This window comes from Rutidosis leptorrhynchoides, chromosome 6 (genome assembly GCF_046630445.1).
Source record: "Rutidosis leptorrhynchoides isolate AG116_Rl617_1_P2 chromosome 6, CSIRO_AGI_Rlap_v1, whole genome shotgun sequence".
Classification (NCBI taxonomy): Eukaryota; Viridiplantae; Streptophyta; class Magnoliopsida; order Asterales; family Asteraceae; genus Rutidosis; species Rutidosis leptorrhynchoides.
In genome coordinates this window covers 129,179,811-129,191,648 of record NC_092338.1, presented here as the reverse complement: position 1 = coordinate 129,191,648, position 11,838 = coordinate 129,179,811, and the positions used below count along the sequence as shown (strand labels likewise).

At 30.0% G+C, this 11,838-nt stretch overlaps 3 non-coding genes across 3 annotated transcripts; all 3 read right to left on the bottom strand.

Moving 5' to 3' along the window:
* Positions 1–1,115: 1,115 nt before the first annotated feature.
* Positions 1,116–1,209, bottom strand: LOC139856470 (small nucleolar RNA R64/Z200 family). Its single transcript, XR_011761953.1, has one exon. It is a non-coding gene; the product is annotated as a small nucleolar RNA R64/Z200 family (small nucleolar RNA).
* Positions 1,210–1,289: 80 nt separating this feature from the next.
* Positions 1,290–1,367, bottom strand: LOC139856498 (small nucleolar RNA SNORD18). The gene has a single exon (XR_011761976.1). It is a non-coding gene; the product is annotated as a small nucleolar RNA SNORD18 (small nucleolar RNA).
* A 73-nt stretch (positions 1,368–1,440) lies between these two features.
* On the bottom strand, positions 1,441–1,523 carry LOC139856468 (small nucleolar RNA Z199). Its single transcript, XR_011761951.1, has one exon. It is a non-coding gene; the product is annotated as a small nucleolar RNA Z199 (small nucleolar RNA).
* Positions 1,524–11,838: the final 10,315 nt, after the last annotated feature.

Below are 11,838 nucleotides of genomic sequence, written 5' to 3'. Positions count from 1 at the left end.
TTACCAAAAGATGTCGAAAAAAATTCTTTTTTATAAAAAATTCAACTACCTTTTTTTCCCTCAACGATAAGAAAAGCAACTTTCATAAAATGAACAACCCTTCAATACCAAAAGAAGCAATTCAAATATTGATGATAGTTAAATAATGTACAAAATAGATCATCTTAAAAAAAAAAACACCAAAAGAAGCAACTTTCGCAAAAAAAAACAACCCTTCAATATTAGATGTCGAAAAAAAATTTTTTTTACAAAAATGATAAGATTGTTTTTTTACTCGCATTCAAAACAGAACCCCGACACGAAGCGAGAGTTTCACAACTAGTTATTACCAATAATTAAGTTTACTAATTTTATAATTTAAATATGTAGTCCACAGTACAATCCCAAGAAAGTGCGAAACACAAACAGCTTGCAAAAAATGCATTAAATAAACAATTAATTTGAAACAGAAGGGCGTGTTGCTACAGTAAAAAGTAAATTACCCTTTTTAAAGCCAAATACCAAATGGGCTTATCTTTTGTTGTAATGTCCTTTCTTTCTTTTTTTGCAAAATAAAAATAACATAAAAAATTATTTGGACATAACGAAAGATACAAACATCCTTAAAGCCCATATTATATTCTTTTAGTATAGGGGAAAAAAGCTTCAATGGTAAAAATAAAAAATATAGGTATAACCGAGGTTGCAAAATTCACTCTTCGAGGATTAATCGATCAAAACTTTGAAAGAATTAATCGGCTATTCAGAAATTAATCAGAAATTAATCAAATTGTACTGTATACATTTAAATATTAAATTATTAAATTTTAAAATTATATGGGTAACTATATAAAAAAATCCATAAATATAAACATAATTTAAAATAATTGTTTAAAATTGTTCATTTTAAATCAAAACTATAAAATTCTGATTTGAATTGAATTCATATTAAAATGTTGATGTTAATCGGGGATTAATCCACAAGTAATCGGGTTTTTTTTACGGTGTAACACTTGGAATCTTCATTTTCTTAAAAAACAGCTTTGATACGCTTTTACAACCAAATTTCACGAGTCTAAAGAAAAACAAACACTTAGGTTTTTAAAATAAAAATAAGATAGAAGTTAACTTGTGTTAATCTGCTCAGGCTTATGAACTGTGATCTCATTGATTCCAAGGAATCTCTGAAGTCTGACATGTGATTAGATTCATAAATCATCAAAGCAGTCATTTTTTCAACTATAAAAACTTCTATACAAATACAAATAAGAATCAAAACTAAACAAAATTTATTTTCAATTGTGAAGAAAGAGATCAGAGTTTGGTTAAAAAGTTGTCGGTCACGGTTAATTCAGAAACACGGACCAATTGTTTAATCATCATTTCTCAAAATTCACAAATAATACTAAGACGAAAAAATAATAAAATTAATAATCGAATTTACAAACAAAAAAAAATCGAAACCATCAGAGACTTAAATACTAGTAATCACGAACGAATAGTCCGATCATTTTGTTGCAGTTATGTTTCTCATCATCTGATATCTGATATATATATATATATATATATATTTTTCTGATATCTGATATATATATATATATATATATATATATATATATATATATATATATATATATATATATAAAGAACAACAACAACAACAACAACAACAACAAAAAAAAAAAAAAACCAATTTAAATATTTACATAGAACCAAATTAACAATTAAAAACAACAATAACGAGCTCGATTGAATATACGTGTAGCAGTAGCAATAAGGCTTTTAATGAACCCTAGTTTTTTGTTGTGACCTGACGGAACACGCTGATGCGATTTTAATTTATAGAGGTAGATAAATAAATAAATACAAAGTGTGCATTACGTTAGTCCTAAAAGAAACCCTAATTTTGAAACTGGGTTTTGACCCATTATAAGATGGGCGGATATTGACCCATTAAAGGTGGGCCTGACTAAGCTTAAGTTGATGACAGACCCAATGGGCTATTGCTATGGTTGATATTTGGTTATCTTCGTGTGACAAAATTTTATTTAGCCAGTCCGTGTAAAATAGTCAAGCAGTGAGATTCTGGATAAAGTAAAAGAATATAATTAAAGGTGTGTTTCGTATGGGCAGGAGTGTGCATGGTTCGGGTAGAACCCAAAAAAATCGAGAACCGAGGAGGGACCGATCCAAAACCGAAATACCCGAAGTTATTGGTCCGGTCCTTGGTCCACAGTTTTCCATTTTTTCCGGTAATGGTCCGGTCCGGGCCAAACCCGAAAAAACCATGGTTTTGAACCGAACCGAATGATGTATATATATGTGATATATTCTTTAATGATTTGAAGAATAATATCTGTGTTCGGCATCGCACATACCATATTACATTTATCATCTACATTTATGAAAAAACAAGATAACTATGAAAATTATTTTAAATCCCAAAATTAAGTAAACCGATAAACTCTTTTAACAACTTCAATCTTTGACCAATAAAGATCCTTACGTATATTAAGCCCGTATATAAGTTATAGCTAAAGGAATTATAATTGATACATGATACAAACTCCTAATTTAATGATAAGTAGAGAGTATAATAATGTTTATATATACACGTATTTTGTATACAATGGGAAAGCTAAAGAGTTCTTTGCTCAATATTTATCATTCAATTTGTGTTCTTATCGTCTGTTGGGGGAGAATGTGGGTTAACACGGGATTATGCTTAATGACCATACTAATCTTAACTCATAACAATAAGTGTTTTGATGATGACATGTGCACATAGCTAAATGTAATGGTAGACATTTTGACATAAATATACAAGTTCACTAATCCACCATTACTCTAGCAAAAGACCAAAATCAAATAAAGCTTAAAATGAAAACGTAAACTGCACGGTTGTGTACACGGTCGACCGCAGGTCAGACCGTGGAGTCCTACATCCTAATTTGTGAAATCAGGGATGCACGATCGACCTCGCGGTCAACCGTGGGTCGACCGTAGAAGCTTTTGTCCCAAATTCCATCGATTTTAGTTCGACTACTTCGGGGCATTTATAATTTAAGAAACTTGTTCAAACATGCTTAGAATAGTTGCCTCCTTCATACCCAAAGGAGTTTTGGTCACTAGAACACTAATCTTGGTTAATCATGCTTAATGATGTCTTAATAACGATTAAATCTTGATTAAGGATAACACATAAGTGTTATAGGAAAACATATACATCTAAAAAGTATCTAGACATACTTAGGATGTGTGACGCGCTGTACAAAAACAACGTGTACGGATCATCAACAACAGGCCCATTACACGGTACAATACTACATGCTGTTTTAAAAGAAGTTTTGCATTCATGAAAAGGTGACGTCTTTATCAACGTCAAATGTTTTACAAAGATAACGTGCTTCTACGAATAGAAAGCATTAACATAAGTACGTGACACAAAGGTCATTACAAAGTCATTATTCAAATGTAACATAAGTTGTGAATGCAAAGTAAAAGTTCCATGATTGAGACATCTCTAAGTAATGCAGCGGAAGTCTAACACAGCGAGTCTGTAACAGCAAGTCTATAACACCAAGACTATGACAGCAAGTCTAACAGCGGAAGCAACAACGTCTAAGCACCTGAGAAATACATGCTTAAAAGGTCAACAAAAATGTTGGCGAGCTATAGTTTGTATTCAGTAATGTAATGTAGACCACGAGATTTCGTATTCCAAAACAGTATGAAAAGTATATGCTTATCCGTGGGCACCCGGTAACTAACTTAACGTATTAATAATACCTCTTAAAAGTACATTTGGCGAGTGCGTATGTCCTTGAAGTATCAAACACCCGTTAAATACTAGCGCGACTAGCCCGAGTGGGGATGTCAAACCCTATGGATCCATATCTAATATTCGCGTTAACCGGTTCAAAAACAAATGATTAAACGTTACCGTACTAAGGGGAATATTTGTGCCGTTATATCACCCACACATATATAAAGTTTAAGTACTCGTGTCTAGTATGTAAAACATAAAAAGCGCATGTATTCTCAGCCCCAAAAATATTAAAGTAAAAAGGGAAGCTATAACTACAGTGAATGTGCGGTAAAGTCGATATGAAAAGTATGCAAGTAGTAAGTCGGTCCGAAAGGTCGTCAACCTAAGTCAAAGGTCACTAAGTCAGTATATTGTCCCAAAAGGTTTAAAATTACGTAAGTAAAGTCCTAAACATCATCATCGTCATCATCATTCGTAAAAGATAAAGTAAGTTTTCATCAAGAATAGAGATCGAAACAAAAGGCTGATTTGGACAGCTTCTACGACCTCTATACAAAACGAAAAGACACGTGGTCAGTGGCCAAGGCTCCGTATGTGAGTCCTCTAACCGCTTTCCAATTTTCAGAACCTAACTCGTCTTCGTTTGACCGTGGCGACGGTTTAAGTGCGAGTAGGTCAGAATTTTCAGCACGTCGTTACAAAGGCGTGGTGACTTTCGGAAGGCTATAACTCCTAAACCATATATCAGATTTAGGCGAGGCCTAAACGAAAAGTCATCTACCCGAAACGAACTATCTGAAAATAAATTTTTCAGAAGTCCAGGAGTCTGATCAGACTCCTAAAAACAGCAAACAAGTGCTCCGGTGGGTTTCTTGGTGCTTGATGCTCATCACGGTTCTTATCCTTGATGCGTGTAAGCTTCAAGTGTATAACTCTTTGATGTTTTAGCATCACTTTGACCAAGTTTCAACCATAAACACACAACTAAGAGTAAAATCTATCATTCTATAAGTTTTGAACATCAAGGTTGCCTCTTTATTGCATAAACCCAATAAAGCTTCAACCTTTGTCCTTTTTACACAAGTTTATGCATCTTCATCATATGAGATGATGAAGACTTGATCTTTATCATCACAACAATCACAAAAAGGTTAAAAGTAAGTGAGATCTACAATAATAACTTAGATCTCAAGTATTAAGAAAACCCTAAGCTAGAAAGCTTGGATCTTTACAAGATTAATGAGACCATAAGCTAGAAAGCTAAGATCTAGTAAAAGTAATGAGACCATAAGCTAAAAAGCTAAGATCTTTAACAAAATAATGAAACCCTAAGCTAGAAAGCTTGGATCTTTAATGTTCTTGAAGATCCTTAAATCAAAAGACTAGATCTTCAAGTTACATGAAGATCATAAACACAAATTTTGATCTTTATAACAAAATAAAGAAATCATAAGCTAGAAAAACTAGATCTAACAAGTAAATGAAGATTCAAAGCTAGAAAGCTTGAATCTTTCATGTTCTTGAAGGATTCAAACCCAAGTTTGAATCTACAAGATATAACAAGATCAAAAAGCTAAAAAGCTAGATCCTTTAATGATGATGATGATGTCGACATTGAGAAGAGAAGAAGAAGAAGAAGAAGAAGAAAATTTAAAACTTACACTTTTTAGAGTGAGAAAGACTATAGAGAGAATTAGAGAGTAAGTGTGTGTAATTTGTGAATGAGATCATGTCATACCCCGTCCAAAATCTTCCTGAACGAACACAATTACATATGGTACCATCACGATGAACTGACGTCTATATGTCTTGAACGACTCCAATTAACATCTCTAAAATGAACAATTTGCACAGCGGAAGATTTCTTTCATACCTGAGAATATACATGCTTTAAAGTGTCAACCAAAAGGTTGGTGAGTTCATTAGTTTTACATAAATAATCATTTCATAATTTTAATAGACCACAAGATTTCATATTTCCATTTCTCATAAACATACGTCTCATGCATAGAGACAAAAATATCATTCATATGGATTGAACACCTGGTAACCGACATTAACAATATGCATATAAGAATATCCCCATCATTCCGGGATCCTCCTTCGGACATGATATAATTTTGAAGTACTAAAGCATCCGGTACTTTGGATGGGGCTTGTTGGGCCCGATAGATCTATCTTTAGGATTCGCGTCAATTAGGGTGTCTGTTCCCTAATTCTTAGATTACCAGACTATAAAAAGGGGCATATTCGATTTCGATCATTCAACCATATAATGTAGTTTCAATTACTTGTGTCTATTTCGTAAAACAGTTATAAAAATAGCGCATGTATTCTCAGTCCCAAAATATATATTGCAAAAGCATTTAAAAAGGGAATAATGAAACTCACGCATATAAATATTGTAAAACAGTTATTAAAACAGTGCATGTATTCTCAGCCCAAAAAATGTAATGAGTAAAAGGGAGCAAATGAAACTCACCTAATGTATTTTGTAGTAAAAATACATATGACTATTTTGAATAACTGAACAATGCAGGGTTGGCCTCGGATTCACGAACCTAGATCATTTGTATAATCATTAATACATATAATCGTATTCGAATGAATATATATATAAGCTTATTATTTACATTATTTTTATATTAATATTATATATTTTTAATTTGTATGTTTATTCAAATGGTTTATATTTTTATAGTTATATTAATATATTGATATACGTACTTGTTTGATATTATATTTAAAAATTGATAATTTGTTGTTTGTAAGTGTTTATATAAGTAATTTTAGTAGGTTTTATTTATATATATAGTGATGTGGAGTTTTAATATAAGTGTAGTATATATAATTAATATATTTTATGTACAAAATATTTATTTGCTTAAAAGTGATAGTATTTGAGATTAATAAAGAATATATTAGTAATCATATTATTTAATATTAATACCTACATTGATAATAATATTATTAGTAATAACAATAATAATAATAATTATAATTGTAACTAGGATTATGTTAACGATAATAATAGTTGGTAATTACTACTTATATTAATGGTAGTAACAATAATAAGTAACATTCATAGTGCTTATTAATAATAATTCAAATACTTAATAATAATAATAATAATAATAGTTCTAATAATAAAATGATACTTTACTTAAATAATATAATGTTAATAATAACAATTTTATACTAATAATAATAGTTTTAATACTTAATGATAATAAGGATCATAACAATAATAATAATACTAATAGTAGTATAATAATAGTTATATTAGTAATCTTTATGTACATGATAAAAATTTTTAATTACTAATACTAGTATTAACAATAACCATAACAATAATAATAACAATAATAATAATTGAAATAATAATAATAAGGAATAACAACCTTTGAAGAAAGTCACAAAAAATGTCACTGAAGGGACTCGAACCCTTGACCACTCGCTAGCCCGCAACCACCCTCTAACCATCCCTCTATCATTACTTTTCTGATTAATGATACCACCCTTAACTATATACCCAATATCTATTTGTCTGACTAACCTCCTCCTTCCCCAAAAGTTCCATGGATTCAATAACCATTCAAAAAAAAAAAAATATAAAACTGCTATAACTATTTTATGAATTTCATTTTGACTTGTAAACAATCATAAATTGAATTGGGTGTTAATGATTATCAAAGATAAATGAAAGAAAAAAAAATATAAAAAAAAATTCTCAGCTCCCGTCGCTGTTTGAAGAAGAAGAAAAAAAAAATTGCTTTTCATTTTCGAGGTCGAATTAGAGAAAGTTTATAACACGAAGCACATAGCAAATCAATCTTAGAAACTGTTGAATCCGTCAATTGAATTTCAAACATTCATACGAACTCAAATTTCTCCAAGAACACTTCATTGACTTTTTATAAATAACTTTGACTCTAAAAATTCTTGATCAATTTGAAGAAGTAAGGACTGAAAATTTGCAGGTAGATCTATTAAATGATTCCTAACACCTCTGCTATTATCGATTTTCGAATTAATAACCGAATTTGAGGTGTTGAATTTCACGGTTTGGCGAAACAGAGGGAACCGAACTTTTTATTTTATTTTTCTGTTTAATTCGTAAAAAAAATAAATAAGATAAGAGTGATGTATAATTGGTAAAGATGATGGAAAAATAATAGAATGACTTTCTTCCCCATATCAGATAATTGAGTTGGTAGATATCAAGTAGGTGTTGTAGGGTTCACAAGCAAAGAGAAAGCAGAAAAACAAATAACAAAAAAAACAAAACTGATAAAGAATGGGATACAGACTATACGCGTAATCATCAATATCTGAACTTTATATAAATATTTTTTATATAACAGCCTTTTATATAATAGTCTTAATATTTAAAAAAACATATTAATAATATTAATACATTTAATCTTATAAATACGTATAATAAACTAATATTAATAACATAAAAATAATAATAGTACAATATTAATAATAATCAGATATAATAATAATAATATTAATAACTATATAATATTAAAGCTATTAATAGTAATTTTTCTATAAAAAAAATGATACTAATAATATTAACAACTATAACCCTAGCAGTATTGATACAACAGATTATACTTATCAACTCTCATATATTATATAATAGATGAATATTATTAATACTACTAATCAAATTTCATATACATTAAGAATAATAATATTAATAATAATAATAATAAGTAGCAATGATAATAATGAAAATGTTAGTAATATTATTAATGATGATAATAATACTAATATTATTAATATTAATAATAATATTAGTAATAATAATACTTCAATCATTCATATATACAATTGCGTATCTATAGATTATATATATATATATATATATATATACACATTGGAACAATAATCTCAGAGTACATCTTTAATACTTTGTTATCGCTGACAAATTATGTTCAAAGTCATTTATATTTAATATACTCTCAATAATTTACTAAACATTTTTAAATAACATTTTTTTAAATTATCTTAAGTTATATTTCATAAAAAAATAGATCGCGTAATAATTTAATTTATAATATATATTTATTTACATATATTCTTATTTATATAAATATTTTTATTTATAAATAAAGTTCGTGAATCGTCGAGCACAGTCAAAGGTTAAATGCATTCATATAATAGTTCCAAAAATTTTGAGACTCGGTCTAACAGACTTTGCTTATCGTGTCAAAAATATATAAGGATTAAGTTTAAATTTGGTCGGAAATTCCCGGGTCATCACAGTACCTACCCGTTAAAGAAATTTCGTCCCGAAATTTGAGTGAGGTCGTTATGGCTAACAATAAATATGTTTTCTTGACGAATATGTGCTGATAAATAGAGTTTTATCATCATTGAGTAATATGGAGTAACAATTCGATTATTCAAAGCGTACGAGTGAAGCTATCACGGAAAAGTGAAATAAGAAGGATATGTTTCATCATAACTTTTAACTAGTCATGGTTGAATTTAGAATATATGGTGCGTCATAGCTTTTGACGTAGATGGTTGAATTCCGGAATTCAAGGGATTTATAGAAAATCCTCGAAATCAAAAAGATTTGATTCTTCGGTGAGTAAGGAAATTAAGATCTCTATAATTAAATACGGTGATCTTCCTCGATTACTCTGTCTGATATTTCCATTATAAATTAAGCTCTTCCGTTCTATTATTATCACCATTCCTATAGTTTCTTTCTTAGTTCATACATCCAAAAGATTATGAAAATGCTTAGTCCAGTTCTGATCCTTGTCCTCATTCTTACTATCGCAACAATCATTCTCCTTTTCCAACTTCCACCAGAGGAATCTGTCTTCTTCTACTCCGCCCTTGGGTTTATAATGTTTTTAATTCTCCCGTGTCTTTATGTTGCGATAAACATTGATATGCACGGTTTGTAATTTATGTGTTGTTATCAGGCTTTATATTCTCCCTTATATTTCAAAGTTCTATGCTTTTGTTTTCTCTTCCTGACTTCAAGTCAAGCGAACAATAGTCCAGAATTTGTAGATATAGAGTTTCGAATGATTATAATGTTCTAAGCAGTAAGGAATGTGATAGCACGGTTTGATTTGTCAAATTACCAGAATCACTGAGAATAGAACTATCAAGAATATATTTTCTTGATATGTTCAGAGGTGAAGTAGAATGAACGAGTCGTGTAACATGGCACATGATGACGTTATGATCTGTGAATCATCACGTTTCATTAGAAACTCAGCATGACTTACTGTAATATAATCACGGTGATCAAGTGTTATTATATTATACTAACTCATGCATCAGTTCTTAACATTACTTCAATAACACTCATATTTTTAAGCTCGAAAATTTACATAATATAGAAACTAACAGTTTCTATATGATGTAACACTGATAGCACGAAGAGATTAATGATTTCAGATAAGAATAATTATGAGAATATCTCCAGAAATATGGAGGATATTTATAATGAAAGATATGATAATATCTCGGAATATCTAAGATCAGAGGATGATAGAAACTATTAGCTGCAAGGGTTTAGAGTAAGGAGCAAGATATTTACTAAAGACTTTAGCAGACATTGAATCATTTAGATTCTTTGAAGTCAAACTTATTATTTGTGATTTGTCCACGGCTTTCTTCCTAGTTTCGCATAATCTGCTTTTCGGTTCTAAATTTTCTATTGAATGTTTCCAATATAATGATACACAGGAAGCATAAGGAGGTATATAATTTCGAACGAGAATATTTATGAAAATATCCTCAGAAATATCGAAGATATTGATGATGATATTTTGGAATTTCTAAGTTCGATGGTTGATGGAGAAAGATTTGCCGCAAGATTTTAACATGAATTCGGAGCAAGATATTCTCTAAAGATTTCAACGAATCCGGAATTACCTGAATTCTTTGAATATAGGGTTTGGTCCTAGTATTTGTCCTTGGTCTCCTTCATGGGTAGCTCAATCTGTTTTTCAATACCCAATTTTCTATCGAGCGTTCCTAACACTCCTTTCTTTATCATCAAACTTTTGGTCGTTTAGACCATCTACTATTTTTCTGTTTCCTCTGCATTTAATGCTATGATATCTGAATCATCGGTTATTAATCCGAGGTGGTTTCAAGAAAATTGTGTTTTTAGATGATTAAACGCTGATGGTAATATGGTGGAATATGAAAGGTTCCCTGGTAACAATAAAAGAGCACGCGTATATATCAACGTTATACTAAGATTGTTTCGTACGAAAAGTCGAAGTTGTCTTGCTGGAGCTGTGACAAAACTGGCTATCTCGAACAGTAGATGCAAAGTTATTTTTGGTAATAATAACGCTAAAGGAATTAGCACAGCTACGTGTTAAACGTTTACTCAAGTTCCAAGTGTTTTTAGGTGCATAACTATATGCATCAATCTTTTCTCCCGTAAATGAAGTGTGGTTGGTTCATCCTCTCGATTGAGATGTTTTCAAAAATCATGAAAGGTTTGAACGCAGATTGTAATCGTGAAGATACAAATGATGTTTAAGACGAAATCAAGTGGCAACTTGAAGAATTGTTTAGTTTCATATATTATAATCAATATTTTAATTCATTTTAATTGTCCAATGTTATTAATCCATAGTCGATAGTCCACAGTAACAGTCCAATAATTCATATATAGTTTAATATACAATATTCGAGTTAATTAATACGTGTCGTGACCCGTATACGTCTCAGACTCGATCACAACTCAAAGTATATATATTATTATAGAATCAACCTCAACCCTGTATAGAGAACTCGATCATTACTGCATATAGAGTGTCTATGGTGATTCCAAATAATATATATAGATGTGTCGATATGATATGTCAAAACTTTGTATACGTGTCCCGATATTTAAAGTGCGTAAAATAAATACAGAAATTAAATGACGATAAATAAAATGCGTAAAGTAAATAACAGAAATTAAATAACGATAAATAAAATTGCGAGAATTAAAATTGCGATAAAATAAATTGCGATAAATAAAATGTAATATGGAATTAACAGTTAGCTAGGAACAGTTAGCTAGGATTTTGTTAGCGTGGTTTCTTAAC